This window comes from Equus caballus, chromosome 6 (assembly GCF_041296265.1).
Source record: "Equus caballus isolate H_3958 breed thoroughbred chromosome 6, TB-T2T, whole genome shotgun sequence".
In the NCBI taxonomy this organism is placed as follows: Eukaryota; Metazoa; Chordata; class Mammalia; order Perissodactyla; family Equidae; genus Equus; species Equus caballus.
This window is the reverse complement of record NC_091689.1, coordinates 83,719,420-83,735,932: the sequence shown is the minus strand read 5'-3', so window position 1 is coordinate 83,735,932 and position 16,513 is coordinate 83,719,420.

Below are 16,513 nucleotides of genomic sequence, written 5' to 3'. Positions count from 1 at the left end.
CAGGAGGGCGGCAGAGAACGGCGCTCCCTGCAGAGCCAGCCCTCGGGCCCGGGCGTCTGCGACGGGGGAGGGCTGCCCAGGCTGGGGGAGTCTTGCTCCGGCAAGAACAAACGAATTTCCGAATTCCGGAAATCCCTCTTGTAGCCCTCTCCACGGCATCCCTTCTCAGGCCCCTGAAAAGCCATCACCCACCCCAGCCGCATTCCGTTTTCCGGACCCCCAGCACTGGGGCTGCTGGCCCAGAAGGGCCCTGTGGCTTGTTTTTCACCGTTGTGCGGCAGATGACACCCAAGCGCAAAGAAGCGATGTTTCATAGGGTCCCAGCTGGTAACTGGAGCCCGAACTGGAGCCCAGGTGTTCTTGATTCCCAATACAGGGCTCTTCCCATTGTGCCGGCTGCTGCTCTTAAAAGAAAAGCATCCTTTACAGGCCCTGGTGGGAAGCCAGCTCACAACTGTTGGTTTAAAAACTCGAGTCAAAGCTCCACCCTTCCTCATATTATATGTTTACACACATAACTGGTGCAGACAGGACTGTTAACCACAGAGCACAGAGATGCACACCATGAACACCTTGCTGGGCATCCCCTCATCCTTCAGCTCACACACCCCTCTGCCCCTCTCTTCCTACTTGAACTGCAAGAGGAACTTATTTCATTTATAATTTTCACTTTTCTCTGTATTTCCAGAGGCTCCTCAAAGCTGCAGGCAGAGAATTACTTTCCCAGATCTGACCTCGGTCCCTCCTACCACTGCCCTGTACAGATGGAGGAGAAGGGCCATCCAGGGTGCCCAGCCCTCTCTTCCCAGGGGTCCTTCCTCTCTCTCAGGCCCTTCACCGCTCCTTGCCTCTCTCGTCCCTTTGCTGACCCAGCTACCTCTCCTCCAGATCCTTCTTGCTGCCACTGGCCCTCTTTTACCTCAAAAGCTGAGTCACCTGGAGAGGTGAACATAGAAGAGAGACAAGAAAGGCAGAGGGACAGAGGAAAAAACAAACGGCGGGCAGGCCAGGAGAGGGTCTGCCTGTTCCCTTTCTCCTCACCTGGGAAGTTCTGCTTTGGGTCTGAGCCCAGTCTTGTGGCCAGTCCCCACTCCTTCCGCTCTCCTCAGAGCTGAAGAGCTGATGAGGGTGAGAGTAAGTGAGGAGGAATGGAGCCCATGGTGTGTGGGGGCTCGTGTGCAAACTCACGGCCCACACCCCACCCCTTCTGCATAGCACACCCACACACACGTACTGCAGGCCATTTCCCCACCCAGGACTCCTTCCTTATCAAACAAGGGGAGAAAAACATCCCAACCTCTAAACACCTTATTCCAACTCTCATCCCTGGGAGCAACCTACAAAGACAAAACTCTCCCCTTCCTTTCCCCTCCCCATGTGCCCCCTTGTCCCCTCTGGCTTTTGAGACTTGCCCCCAGACCCTGTGGGTGCAGCCCCCCACACCTTCCCCGGTATGGAGGAGGCACAGAGCCACCTGCCTGCAAACGACTGAGACAAACGCCAATCACGCTGGGGCCTCTCGCGGTGCCCATTCTGCTATGAATTCCCAAGGTCAAAACCATTCTGGTGTTATTAAAAACATAAATGTTGCATACCAGGCAGCAGGGGAAAAAATTATAAGGCAGCCAGACGAGAGGGAGACGGAGGGGCCGGTAATTGTCTTCGTCTTCCCAGAGTCAAGCTCCACGGGGCTGGAGCCGCACACAGAACATTGCTTTTTAATTTAACTCGGTAAGGTCAGCGGCAGCAAATGAGGCAGGGGAGGGACGGCACCTCAGAGGGAGGGTGCCAGGGCACAGCCCCCACCCTGAGCTGCAGAGCCAGGCTGCTGGCCAAGCTCTCCAAGCAGGGCCAGGGGAAGCAGAGGGAAAGTGACAGGAGGGCTTTGGTGACCCTCAGCCCGCCAGGGAAGGGGGATGGCCTCGGGGACGGAGGCGGAGGTGTCGCTGTGAGGGCTCCTGAGGAACCGGCATTTAGGTGCAGGGAAAGAAAAAGGTGAGACCAGGAGGACTCAGGCTGATGGAGATAAACACCACCTGCATCTTCCCTCCCCACAATACCCATTCTACAGAAGAGAATAACTCGGGGGTTCCCCTTCCCCCAGCACCTGTGAACCCTGAAGCCCAATTAGAGAGAGCTCCCCAGTGAAGTGGACTCTCTGTCCCACCCCCTTCATCTCCAAGGATCCAATGGGCAGGGGAGAGGAGGAGGGAGGAGAAACTGAGTCAGAACTGCCCTCCCTCAGAACCTTCGTCACAGCTTCCTCTCTCCAGCTACCTTCCCTTCCACAGCTCTGCTCCCTTGTATGGCAGTTCTCTCCATTTCCAGTGCTCCAGGAAGGACTGGAGTTAAACCACAGAAGGGACTTCCCAGATTAGCATCTTGGTCATAGCTGCATTACAGGGTGGGGCAGGGAAAGCCAAGGAACCTAGGCTTTTCTGAATAAGCCCAACAAGCTGAACATGGTGAGATCAGGGAAACTGGAGAAGGTGGGGCAACTTAGTTCACTGGGTATGGGAGAGTGGCTTTGAAAAAGTTGTGCAACTGCCAGAAGCAATGGCATCCAAATACATTTCGGGATTTATTTGGAAGTTCTTCTGCAAGTCAGACCTCAACTCCTCCTGCTTTAGTTTCAGACCATTTCCCTTTTAGGGCTCTTTTGGGGAGGGAGAATTTGAATAGTAGATTTGAGACTTGAGGATAGAGTTTCAATTATCTCTCTCCATCTGGAAGTGTCCTTGTGACTCGGCTTTCCTCCCAGGTTTCTACTTCTCTGTCAATTAGGAATTCAAAGGCTCCCTGAGGAAACCTCCAATGTCAATTAGGAATTCTGAGACCCGGCTACTCTCCTAATGCACGCCGGCCCGGCATCCCCCTCTCCCTTCCCAGGAGGTCCCACTCTCTGCATTGGGACCCCAACCCTGCAGTCCTCAGTGCAGCCACAAGGTGGCGGCCAATGCATCACTTGATCCAGAGCTAGACCTGGTGCCTCACCAGAGCCGGGACTCTCTCCTCCACCGAGATCTCCGTTCATCCCACCTCCTCCTCCCCAGGCAGGATGCCTACCCCCAGTGTCTCGGGAAAGGAAGAGACTGCTGAAAGAATAGGTTTTGGGGATAGGTGGGCTGGGTGAGGACTGGGTGGGGAAGGAAAGGGAGAGTGGAAGAGAAGCCTGAGAGGGAAAATGAGTCTACAGAGATCCAGCGGGAAGCAGGTGGCCAGATGTAGCATGAAGCCCAAGGGGAGAAAGCGTGGTGGGGCTGCCTGCCACTCCCCACGCCAGGCCCTGCATCCCAGGGGCTCCAGGGCAGTTGTCTAGAGGGGCCTGTTAACTGGGCCTGAGGCAACCAGGAACAGAAGGAAGACACGGGGCTGGGGTGAGGCCTGACACAGAATAAAGACCAGGACACAGATAGGGAAAGGTCTATACCGCCACCTCCCTCCTCGGGATCACAGCTAGTTGGACACCATGATCTCTGCCATTCCCAGAACACAGAAAATGAGGAAGGGTTCAGTCAATTCTTCACTGCAGTCCTGACCCTCCTGGGGCTTGGAAAGGGATCCGGGGAGCCCTGCCCAGGGGAAGCACCAGTCCATGCAGGTGAGGGAGTGGGCAGGGGAACAGGGACAAGGCACACAGCCAAGAAAGAGAAGAAAGAAGAACAAGGAGAGGCCTGCAGGTACATTAGCAGTGGTTTAGAAAGAGAAAGTTTGGGATCCAGAACCAAGAGAATTAATCAAGGAGGACTTCCCAGAGGAGGAGAGTATGCGGTGATGTTACATAGGGCTGAGAGGCTGGTCTTCAGGAAGAGGAGAGATGGTTCAGACTGGGGACAGACTGTGAGGCTAGGCGAGGGGGAGGGAGGACTGAACGCCGGGATGGCTGCCCAGGTGGCGCTGAGAGACCAGATGGAGGGATGGGTCCTGCACAGGGAGAATGGGAAGCTGAAGGAACAGGTGTCAGCGGGTGAGAAGCCTTAAGTCCAGCTGGGAAGGCTAGAAAGGAGTGGCCGTCAGCTTAAGCAAGAGGAAGGGGGCAGCACCCCCCTCCAGCTGCAGGATTCCTTCCTCTCCCCACCCTACAGAGGCAAAAGGATAGGAACAGATTGCAGAGTCCTCCAAAATGGGCACAGGAGGATTCCTAGACCAGGGGTAAGAAGCCTGGGTTTTCCAGAAGTGGCCACCACATAGCAGAGGACACTGAGTAAGTGTCCCCGCCTCTGAGGCCCCTGGCTCCTGTCTGTAAAGTAAGAGGGTTGGAAGTGATGGTCTCTTGACTACCTTCTCTGAAACTGTCTTGTTGATCATTACCCTCCTCCCCAAGAACGGGCCGACTGATCTGTGATCCACCAGGCCTTAGCCCCACCTTCTGTCAGTGTCCCCATCCTCCAGACCCACTCCCCTGGGCCGAAGAAACTACCTCCATGCCCGGGGGAGGGGTGCTGCTAGGTTCCAGTTTCCCAAACTCAGCCTGGGCTTATTGAGCACAAGGTGCAACAAGAGGATTTGAGGTTAGACTCTGGAAGAACTTCCCAGCACAAGGCGTCTGAAATCCTCAGCTTGTGTGAAATTCAATAAGAATGCATACACGGTCTTCCGGAGGCCTCCCCGAGACAAGGACACTGTTTTGGGTAGTGCAGACTGGAGAGAGAAGTTTCACTGTGGTTATTGTCCTCCCAGAGTCAAAAGTGGCATAAAAAGACTTCCGGGGATTCTGCCACCCAACAGCAGAGTGGATTGAGCCTAGAGTTAGGAATCGCAGCCTGGTTAGATCCTTCCCAAATCCGGGGGGTTTGGGAAGACGCGTCTCCACCCAGCCTCAGACCCAGGACCCTGACGCCATCCCCCTGGGCCTGGCAGGGCACAGGCACCCGCTGCTCGGGCTACGCAACGCCCACACCCGGAGCAGAAACAGCCTTCCTCCTCTGGGCCCCCTGCCTCAGCCCCACCACTATCACAGCCTGGAACCTGCTAGAGATCTGGGCAAATCAGATCAAAGACATCTGCAGCTATGAGTCTTCAGGCTCCCCTGGAACACCGCACGCACGCATATGCGCACATTCACCTGCACACACACAGACACAGGTGCACACACTCATACACACGCTCACACATCCATACATCACATTCTCACACACGTGCAACAGACACACTCATAAACTCATACACTTACAGATGGCACCCACACTCATCAAACACACCCACACACGTATCTGTATTCCTTTCTTCTGACTGAGGATCAACAGCCCAGTCCCCCGGATTCTAGAGGCCTAGAATGTCCAAGGGAAACTATTTCCAGTTTCCTGACCCAAACTGGAACTCCTTTGCCACCAGAGTCTCCTTCCTGTCACCAGAGCCTCCAGGACTCTGGCCCATGCCGTGGCAGTGGGACCTGCAAAGATCATTTATTCATACAACAAACATTTTTGAGCACCTAGCTTCAATCGCCTCCCTCCACCTCCCCCCACTACACCTCTGACAACCACCTCAGTGCCTGAAGCTGAGGTGACACATAGAAGAGTAAGACCTTCTGCCCAGTAGTGTGGTGGAAAGAGCAAGAGCTCAGGAGCCAAGCACCTGAGTTCAAATCCTGCCTTTGCCTCTTTATAAGCTGTGTTACCTAGGGCACCTTACATAACCTCTCCGAGCCTCGAATTCCTCGCGTGTAAGGTGGGGTTAATAAAATGTACCCAATAATCCTGTGAGGATTAAAAGACGGAAAGCCTCCATCAGCAGTGTGTCCACGCATGGAAAGCGACACCTATCCGTCCCCAGCCCCTGTGGTGAGCGTCTCCCCAGCACCCTCCCAGTCCTGCTGTTTCTGAAACAGAACCGCAGTCTCCTTCAGCCTCAGACCCCCAGGTGCGCACACCTCGGGAAACTTGATCTCCGACTTGGCCGGCTCGGTCCAACTCCCCCGCCCCGACCCGGCCCCCGCCCCTCCTGGTCCATGATGCCTCTCGCCGGTTTGCAGGTCGCGTTTTCCGTAATAACCTTTAATGCGGCTGGCCACGGCCCAAATGTTCGCGATGGAGCGCTGGGCCCCGCGCATCAGATGGACGATGAAGTGTTAATCATCCCCCAGGGAGCCGTCCCGCGGAAAGTCGTCATTAATTTCTCTGAATTACACCAATTCCGAGACATTCTTTATGGACAGACAGTGCGGGAGACAGTTATATGACAGGACTTGCTGTGCTAAGCAGATGTGGGAGAGATTGCGTCGCCCCATGAATACTAAACAATCGCTCGGAAGAACCCCCACCAGCTTCTGCGCTCGGAGCTGGGAAGCGGCCCAGGCCGCCCCCACCTTGCGGGGCACACCCTGCAGGGGCCTGGGGCTGGGGCGGCGGGCACGCATCCCTCCCCTGCTGCGTAGGTGGCCTCTGAGCTCCCCTTTAGAGGCAGGCCTCAGCTTCAGAGTGGGAAGTGACTCTGAGGGTCTTAGCCTCTCCTTCCTGGGACCCTCCAAGGACCCACAAACACCCTTGCTCTCCCTGTCACAGCCTCTGCTCCCTACATTCCTTCCAGGGCCTGGCCTGCTGCTGAACTGCTGTCTGTCGTCCCCCTCTCCCACCTGAGCCTCCTCCAGCTCTCCTTCCACTCAACTCACCTCCCTGACCAACTCTCCATTTCCCTCCCGCATCGCCCCATCCTGGTTCTTCCACCTGCGCTCCCTGCCCCATTTCTCTGTCACTCCATCCTCCTCCACCTGCTCCAGCACGCCACTCCCATCCCTCTGACCCCCTCCTCCTACCCGTCTCCCACTCTGCTCCCCTCCCCACCTGCTTCTCTTGCCCACCTCCCCAGACAGTTCCACCTCCCAGCGGGCTCCACTCTCCCATTACCTCCATCTCTCCAACCTGCTGCATCCTCCCATTTTGCCCATTTCAAGTCATTGCTCCTACATCTGCTTTCACATTTCTCCCCCTTTCAGAATCTAGGGGACGGGGCGCGGTTCAGAGCAGAATGGAGGGAGGGAGGTTTGCCCCCTTTTCTCTCTGCTTACGCTCTCTGCCTCCCCTCCTCCCTCTCTTCCTTCTGGCAAACCGGGACGGGTGTTAACGAGAGCCGACGAGACTTCTCCCCACGAGCAAAGTGGGGGGCGGGAGTGTGGCGAGGAAGAGGGTGTTCGGGGTACACCTGCGGAGGCAGTTCAGTCACACCTGGGAAGTCCAGCCCCATCCTGAGTCACCTCTGGAGGGGCCAGCCCACAACTCCCTCTCGCCTCAGGTCCAAAGGGACCCTTGGCAGCCCCGGGACCTCGGGAGGGCCCGGTGACTTGGTCACCCCAAAGCCACTCCCCCACAGGAGAGGACAGAGGCGAGTGATGACTGTTCCCCATCAGGTTGTCCCACCACCTCTGCCTCCACTCCGGCTGGAGGAAAGACCCCCGCCCTCAGCGCCGAGCGCGGGTTTGGGGGAGAGAAAGCAAAGTGCGCAGCCTCTGCGTCTTTTCTCCTCGCAGATAATTTATGCCTGAGAGCCGAGCAGATGGCGGGTAATTTAGCAATTACCGTGTGCAGGAACGGGACTCGCGCCCCACACGGAAGCCAAAGATCCCCCACCGCAGTCTCCTCTTGTCTTCCGCCCGTTTTCTCTATTTTGTCTCCCCTCCCCCGACCCCACACGCCTTGCTGAATCCCAACACCCAAGGGGAGAGGATCTGCTCTAGGGGTCCCTTTCATCCGGATCCCTCCCTGTATCAGGCAGAGGATTTCTACCTCAGAAAACAAGTCCTGGAACTGTCTGCTCGCTGGAAGTTCTTCCTCTCCTCTCACCTCAATCTTTCTTGCTGCTATAAGTGACCATAATGTCCTGGGAAATTGTGGGCCTCTCTCCCAACCTTCTCCCATCCCATTTCTTCAGTTTTTCCGTGGTTTTTCTCCCAAATATCCAGGTTCCAGATCCCAGCCTTCAGAAGAAGCTTCTGGGCTCCAAGATCAACCCAGGGGCTGAGGAGTCTGGGTACCTGCACAAGCAACAAGGGGAAGACAGGGGTTAAGGTGACAATGGTCAGAAGGCACATGGGAGCTCTGTGGACACAGCAAGCTGTGTAGTAAGTGTGAAATGGCTAGTTGAGAAGCTGGGCTTAGTGAGGTGAGGGAGGGCGAGGGGACAGGAATGAGGCTGCAAGGGACTGAAATGCCTCCTTCCCCGTCTCCTGTCCCCTCTGGGCCACCTGGAGAGAGGATGCTGTAAGACAAGCTCCAAGCCTGGAGACCTCCCTAAGCTGAGGGGGTGTCCTCCCTCCATCCACCCCCACCCAGCCCAGCCCAGGACGCCAGGACATGCCCCACCAGGAGCCCAGGCCGTGGTACCCCACACCACCCTCTCTTCAGCCAGGGCTCCCAGGTCTCTGACCCCTAAGCCTGCACCCCAGCCTGAATGCCCCCATTCCAGCAGAACCTCAGGTGACCTCTGGCCTCTGACGAGCTGGGCTCTCAGGCTTTGCATCACCCCATCACCATCTCCCTGAGATCTTCCTCATTGCTCAACACCAGAGGAGCACTAATTAATTAGCGTGTGCAACCAGCCATGGGCACAATCTCGTTACTCACCACAGGGACCCGCTGTTAACACACCAGACCCCCGGGACGCGGGCACACACCAATTACACAGCCGACAGCTCAGCTAATCACGGCTCCTGGTGACACTGTGGCTCACAGAGGAATCCCAGCTTCCCTCTCCCCATGCACCCCACCCCACACACACACTCCTGCCTCCTAGAACAGGAGGCTGGAAGGGAGGAGGTGAAGACTGGTCGGGGAAAAGCTGAAACTTGCTGAGAAACAAGAGGCCAGCTGTAGAGTAGCTGAGGAGGTAACAGGATTGAAAAGTTAGAAAGAAAAGAGAATTTTCCTACTAATCACTTTAGGCTGTAAACAGCGACTTTGAAATTAGTAACTGCAGCAAGAGGGAGTGCTGGTTAGACTACAAGAAGGACTTCCTGAGGAGGTGCTAGGGTAGGATTGGGCCTGGGAAAGAGCAGCCTTTCCCCCTATAAGCAGCAGGCAAGAGAAGATGGCCACTGAAGTGGAGGAAGAAGGAAGAGACAGGCAGTTCCAGGAGCTTAGGTCTCTGGTTCCACCCTGTCCGCCAACTGCAGTTCAAGGGTACAGAAAGGAGGCTGCCTCACGGCAGACACAGATAGACGGCTTCCCCCTACACACGTCCCATTGACTTTGCCATTCCGCTGTCACTCCACAGCTTCTCTGAGATTTAACATATTGACTCTCCGAGCTGCAGAAAATTGAATTTTCTTCATTACGACTGTCTCCCGACAAAAGCAGCTCATAAATTCTCCATCTTTTTCAGGCTTCCCACCCCCTCAACACCCAACATTTCTCCAGGGGATTCACATATTTGGACATACAATTCACACGGGTGTAAAGGCGAAGCCAGACCAGCACTCCCCATGGACATACGACTCCCCATGACCACCCCTCACTGCCCGGGCATAGGTGCAGTCTACAGTGGGACCAGGCCACTGCTCTCAGGAATCCAGGTACGCATCCTCCACAAGCAGGGTCCGCATATCTGGTACTCGTGTGCCCCATATAGCAGATACAGTTGGTCCACCCTGGGGGCCTGAAAGGTCCTGTGCCTCAGCCACGTGTGTACTTCTGTACCCTAACATCAGTCTCACAGTTGTCACTCCCCCACGGACAGGTTCGTGTGTCCTGACATGCAGTATTCCCTCCAGGATCACCTCGGCACTGTGTGGGCGTAGCTAAAGACCCCTCCCCCCAGCATGGGAGCCCTGCCCCTGCTCCCACCTGGGGATATGCCCACAGGTGGGAAGGACACACAGACACACAGGGCGTGGAGGAAACATCTAGGGCCTAGTGGGGAGTCTTCCTTCACGCCAAGGCAAGCGCCACCGTCTCCTCTCCACACTGCCCGCGCCGGACGCACTGAGATGGTCCTCCTCCACGGACTACAGCCTAGCGCCTCAGCAGGCCTCCCCAAGGCACAGCCATCCCCTTCCACCACCAACAGGTGCACTTGGCGTTGGTTCCCCACCCGGAATGTGCTCTCTCCTCCACTTGGGTCCCAGGAACAGAACTGGGGGAGGGCAGGGCCGAGTAGAGGTTCCTTTTGATACCTGTGCCAGCCTGGCAGCTTTTGAGGCTATAATGGACGGGCAAGAGGCCAGGCTGATGGCCAGCACCATGTGGCTTGTGCCCAGGGCCAGACTGGGGCGGGAAGTAGTGGGCTGGGTGCCCAGGCTCTCCACCCTCCAAAATGCCACACAATCTGTGAGTGGAAAGAGACAGAAAGAGGGGCCCAGATAGTTACAGACAAGGACACCCCCTGAGACCAGACGAAGCCCATCTCTGACCCCATCCTGGCCCCTTAACAGCCTCTCCCTCTCCCACAACTCTGACCCCGGGCACAAAGGGGTCACCCTGCATTGACCCAAGGGAGGCCTGCCAGGTGTTTCTGTTCAAGTATGAGCAGCCCGACCTTACACAACAGGAACTAAGGGTTGCAGGGGTGCGACCAGAAAAGAGGAGGAAGATGAGTCTTCCTCAGGAGAGGGGCTGAGACTTGGGAGATCTCCATGCATTTTTATGTGCTCTAATTAATGTGCAAATGTTATGCACAATGCAGATGAACATCTATTGTCTTTGCAATTCCATCCCGGCTCTGATGGTATTTATATAAACACACACACACACACACACACACGCGCGCGCGCGCGCACAATCTTTATCTATTTTATCCATGTTTGGCTCCTCTGTTTCTCCCAGCACCTGAATTTCTGAACCACTTTCGTCTTCTTTAAGAGCAAGTTTGGAGCTACAGAGAGCTGGCCAGGAAGGCTGAGCTCCAGAGCACAAGGAATGGCTTTCTGGAGACCAGGAAGTACTTCAAACCCTCTGTGTCAAGAAGTAGAAGAACAACCTCCCCCCTCCCAACCCCACGCAGCCCCTCTCACCAAGGTCCCCATCTCGAGGAGGGACCACCATCCACCAAGCCAGGAACCTGGGATAAGCCATGACTCTTCCTTCGGCCTGGGTTAGGGATGGGACAAGGGAGTCTGTTGCATACATTAAGTGTCTTAAGTGACTTGTTTTTTTTTTAAGCTAAAAGTTTAACGTTTTTAGGGTCATATGTCCAGAGGCATCAAAATGACTTCAAAAATCCTCCCTCTCTTCCACATCCCACACCCTGCCCACGCTCCCTCCTAAATGACCCTGAGTCCACCTACTTTGCTCCGTTCTCTCCAGCAGATGAGCATCAGCTCTCAGCAAGATGACCAAGCTGCCTCCTTACTGTTTTCCCAGGCTCCAGGGTTAACCCTCTCCACTGTCATGGCACTGGGGAGGCCTGGGGAGCACAGAGGACACGCCCACCCACACAGTTTCCCGGAGAGCATTTGGAAACAGCTAGAAAGGTGATGGAACTGTCAAGTTCATGAAATCAACTACTTAAATTGTGACCACAACACAGCTTTGTTTATTTTGTGATAGGGTAAAAACTTGCAAACTTTTCAATAGGATATTAAAAAAAAGCAAAACTATAGGTAGAACACTCTCTTGAAGGGAAAAGACCGCTTCCGTCACAATCAGCCTGTGGCCTGACGCCCCACCAACAGTTTAGTTGGCTGGGCTCCAATCTGTTCTTCAGCAAGGAGACCTTTGACTATGAGTGGTTCACCAAGTTGGCGCTCTGTGAATTCTGGCGGAATGAGTGAGAGACAAACAGAAGTATGAAAATGTGGACAGATTAGAATCTCTCTCTCCAGAGGCATTTTTTGTCCCAGGACAACTCTATCAACCGTAGAATGTTGACTCAACCCCACGTTGATGGAGAATGGCATGCTCCATGGTTAATCTCAACCTCCAGCATCTTTGCAGTGAGGTGAAGCCATGTAACTGGTTATCGGTAATGGAGTGTAAGTGGAAGTGATGTGTTACTTCCAGGCTGAGGAATTTAAGAGTGGTTGTGCATTCTCCACATGCTTGCTCTTCCCCCTGAAGCCACATATTTAAGATGGAGGATCCCCAGCATGAACAGATCTGGATTCCTGAGTTACCTGACCACAGATATCCACGTTGGACTATGTGATACACAAATCTTTATCACATTAAGACACTGAGATCTGGAGGTTGTCTGTTGCAACCGTTATACCTACCCTAACAATACAGCATCGAGGTAATGAGGCCAAAATCACAAGAAACAAGGCTTGAGGCACTGTAGAATTTGGACTGTGATGCATAGAGGGCAAAGGGGAGCACTTAAGAGTCAGAAATTCTTGATTTGAATCTCATACTAGCTGTGTGACTTTGATCAAGTTATTTAATATTTCTAAGCATTGCTTTCTTCAATGATAAAAATTACATAGTAATAACATGACCCACTTTATAGTATTGGTTGTGAGGATCAAATGAATCTAAGAATGTAAAAGGCCTTTGAAACCAAAAAACTACAAGTGTCACTGGCTATTATTCTAACAGTTGACACATATGTTTATTAAAAATCTGTCAAGAGGCCAGGCCAGTGGCCGAGTGGTTAAGTCCGTGAGCTCTGCTTCGGCAGCTCAGGGTTTCACAGGTTCAGATCCTGGGCGCCGACATGGCACCACTCATCAAGCCATGCTGAGGCAGCGTCCCACATGCCACAACCAGAAAGACCTACAACTAGAATATACAACTATGCACTGGGGGGGCTTTGGGGAGAAGAAGAAAAAATCTGTGGAATGATTAAATATGAATGAATGAATGTGAATAAATGCATGGATGAGTTCCCAGAGCCACATCTTACTCCCGGCTAATAAAGGAAAGATGAAGGTGATCTGGACACTTTGAAATTAGAGAGGGTCTGTGGGTCTATGGAGGGAAGCAGGAGGCACAGGACTTGAGTGTCACTGAGACCCTAGACCACCCTTCTACCCAGCCAGAGGAAAATAGAGCCAAAGAACTAAGGGGTCAAAAGAAGATGGGTCAGGGGCCCTAAAGAAAAGTCCAAAAGAATCAAATTTGCCCTAAAATTATGTCAATGTTTTCCCTGTAGTTAGGGACTGAATGCGTCCACCCCAAATTCCTATGGTGAAGCCCGTAAACCACGATGTGATGGTATTTGGAGATGCAGCCTCCGGGGGTAATCACAGTTACACGAGGTCACGAGGGTGGGGCCCTCAGGATGGAATTAGTGTCCTTATAAGGAGAGACCAGAGTGGTTGCTTTTTCTCACTCTCCTCCATGTAAGGACACAGTGAGACGTTGGTCGTCGACAAGCCAGGAAGAGAGTTATCAGGAACCGAATCAGCTAGCACCTTGATCTTGGACTTCTCAGACTCCAGAAATGTGAGAAATAAACTCCTATTGTTTGTGCCACCCAGCCTATTTTGTTATGGCAGCCCGAGCAGACTGTGGCACCTACTTCCCACAGAGCCCACAGTTTGGAAACACTAGTAACAGCCTACAATAGCTGAGACGCCAGCTGCTTCTGTATGTTTGAAAGCACCCAGCAGAGCGCCTGGTACATGGCAGGTCCTCAGTAAATACTAGCCATTATGATTTTCTGCAAAAGCATCTTGTTATATTGGGAAAGGGATGGGTTTCAGAATAAGTTTGTTCTGAGAGACCTTGGGCAAGTCACCCTTAGAGTTTCAGTTTCTCCGTCTGAAGCATTTGACAGCACCTTGCACGTTAGTGTGACAATTTGATGGGTGAAAGCGCGTCTCATATAGCAGGCTCTCGGCTAGCAGTAGCTCGTCAAAGCATCTCACGAGCCCAGGACCAGCTTCCCGTTTATTATGCATCAGGCACTGGGCTAGAGAAGCGATACCTGAGTTAGGACTTTTAGAAAAGAGAAAAGAGACTTTAAACTTCAGGAAGATAGGATTCATTTCGCAGCAGCTCCTTCCACAGCCTCTAGAGAGCCGTCCAGAGACCACATCACTCTTCCCCTGGTCCCAGTCAGGAGTTCGCCTGTAATCTGAAAACACCAACAGTCCCAAGATCTCACAACCTCACTCGGCAGCATTCTTTAATCCCCATAACTGTCACTTCCACGGGTCTTCACAGTATTAGGCCCCTTGTTAAAAAAAAACATCGTCAGTGACTAACTTCCTATTCCTCACGGGAATCAAGTCCAAACTTTTTAGCCTGACATACGATTGGTTAGGAAAACACTAGCTACTATAAAACACACAGCCCAAAACTTTAGTGCTGTAGCAAAACACAAGTGATTTATTGGTTCAGTGAAGTCCAAACGCATGTTCCTGATTAGCAGGCAGTTAGTTCTCTGCCAAGTGGTGATTCAGGGAACTAGGTTCCTTCCAACCTGTGTCCCCACATCTTTAACACTTGTACTTCAAGGCCACTGTGTTTAAGGTCATATACATCAAGCCAAAAAGGAAAGAACATGAAGGATCTCCCTCGGGAGGTTTCAAGGGCCAGGCCTGGAAGTGGAACACGTCACTTAAAGGGAAACTGAAACATGCAGTCCAGCTGTGTGTCCAAGAAAAAGAAGGAAAGAGATTCTGATAAACACATAGCAGGCTCTGCCTCACTTGGCATTCAAGATTTGCCACCTTCTAGCTGAAACTTACCGTTCAAAGCTGATATCAGTTACCTTTCAAACTTGATACCATTATCCAGGTATGGCTATTAGTCAGCTTTGCTGCAACAGCAGTCGATCCCAAAATCTCAGTGGCTACAGCAACAAGGGTTCATTTCTGACTCATGTGTTTGTAGGCTGTGGGCAGGATGCAGCCCTCCTCCATGACTCTGGCCATTTCAGGACCCAGGCAGGAGCAACTCTCCTGTGAAAGATGCCCCTTCTAGTGGACAGAAGAACAAGAAAGTGGAAACTCACATGCTCAGACATGGCATAAGTCACATCTGTTCACATCCCATTGGTCAAAATATGAAACATGATCAAGTTCAAGTCAATGAAAGGAGACATATACTCCTTCTACAGGAGATACTGAAAGACACGTGGCAACAGGTAGGGAAGGAGAAAGTAAATAATTTCAAACAATAAATCAATCTACTACAACTGCCATCTTCCATCTGGAGTACATGATAGACAATACTAATTAATCCCAGCACTCTTTCCTCAGAATCTTTCACAACACAATGTCAGCAGTCATTACCAATAATCTAAGTTTAAAAGAAAAAAAAGTTGAAATTGATGTGCTGTTCTTATGTGACCTCCTAGGCTCCAGTAAACATTATACATTCCTACCTGTGAATCTTTGCTTCACCCTGAAATAAGCTTATCCTTCCTAGACCTTGTCCTGCCAAACTAGCCAAATCCAACCCATCCTTCAGATATCTATATTTTATATTCATTCCTTCAACAAAATGTATTGAATAGCTAGCATAGTGCCTGACACACGTATTTGTTCAATGAGTCTGCTTCAATCACCTTGTGCCTTGCATGTAAGTGCAAGGGAACATTTGTCCCCTGATTATTTAATAGCACTGTCCCTTAGAACAATAGGACTTAGCATCACCTACCAGGAGTTTCTGGGGTGGGAGTATGGTGTATTGACTACTTACGCTTGAATCCTGATTCTACCACTTACTACTTGGATGACCATAGGTAAGTCACTTAATTGTGCCCCAATCTTCATGTGTAAAATGGCGATAATAATAGGACCTACTATATAAGGCTGCCATGTTAAATGGAAAAATTCTTAGCATAGTTTAAACACATTATAAGCACCCAGTAAATGGAAGTTGTTATTATTTTTAGCTCCAGTTGAGACTGAGTTTTCTTCCAAGCTTTTATTCTGGGTGGAAGGCAAAAACCAAGAACACTTGAGACTTGGGTCCCTGAACAAGCCTCACTCCTAACCCACCCCAGACCTTGAGCCGTCTTCTCATCCAACAGCTTGTTTTCTAACTCATAAATCCTGACTAATGACATAGACATGTCACCTTAATGTTTGTGAAGCCCAGTGACTTATTGTTAAGTGCTTGGAGATCTTCAGATGAAAGGCACCCAAGGGCAGGCACAAGACACCCTATTCAGTCATAAAAGCAAAATACTACCAAAAAACTTGGAAAAGGCAGAGGCTCCATAACTTAGCGCAGCAGGGAATTACAGAAGGTACCCAGGAAGAGCAAATCAATCCTCAGACTGTAAGCCCTTAATACAAAGACAGGGAGAGAGATCATTTTGAATGCCTCAGACTACCTAGAGGGTCCCAGAGAGGGAGAGGCGGGGCAGGACGCCCAAGTCGTTAACAGGACTTGGGTTGTGGGAGGAGGGTGAATCTTTCACCTCTCCTAAATAAAAATAAGAGCAACAGCATGTATTGTCATCCTGATTAATTTAAGCCAGTTAAAAGGAAGGGCAAACCAGCCCCTGTGAGTGGCTTGTTTGCGAGTTGTGACCGGCCCTGAATTATGCCAGGCTCCTCTTTCAGCTTCGTTCTTCTCACTTCATCTCCCCCTACACACACCCCTCAGGCAATGGATCCTTTTCCTAGACCTAGAGGCCACACTGGGGGAGCCCAGTCCAGGTGTGTGAGTACTGGCAGGCCCCTGGC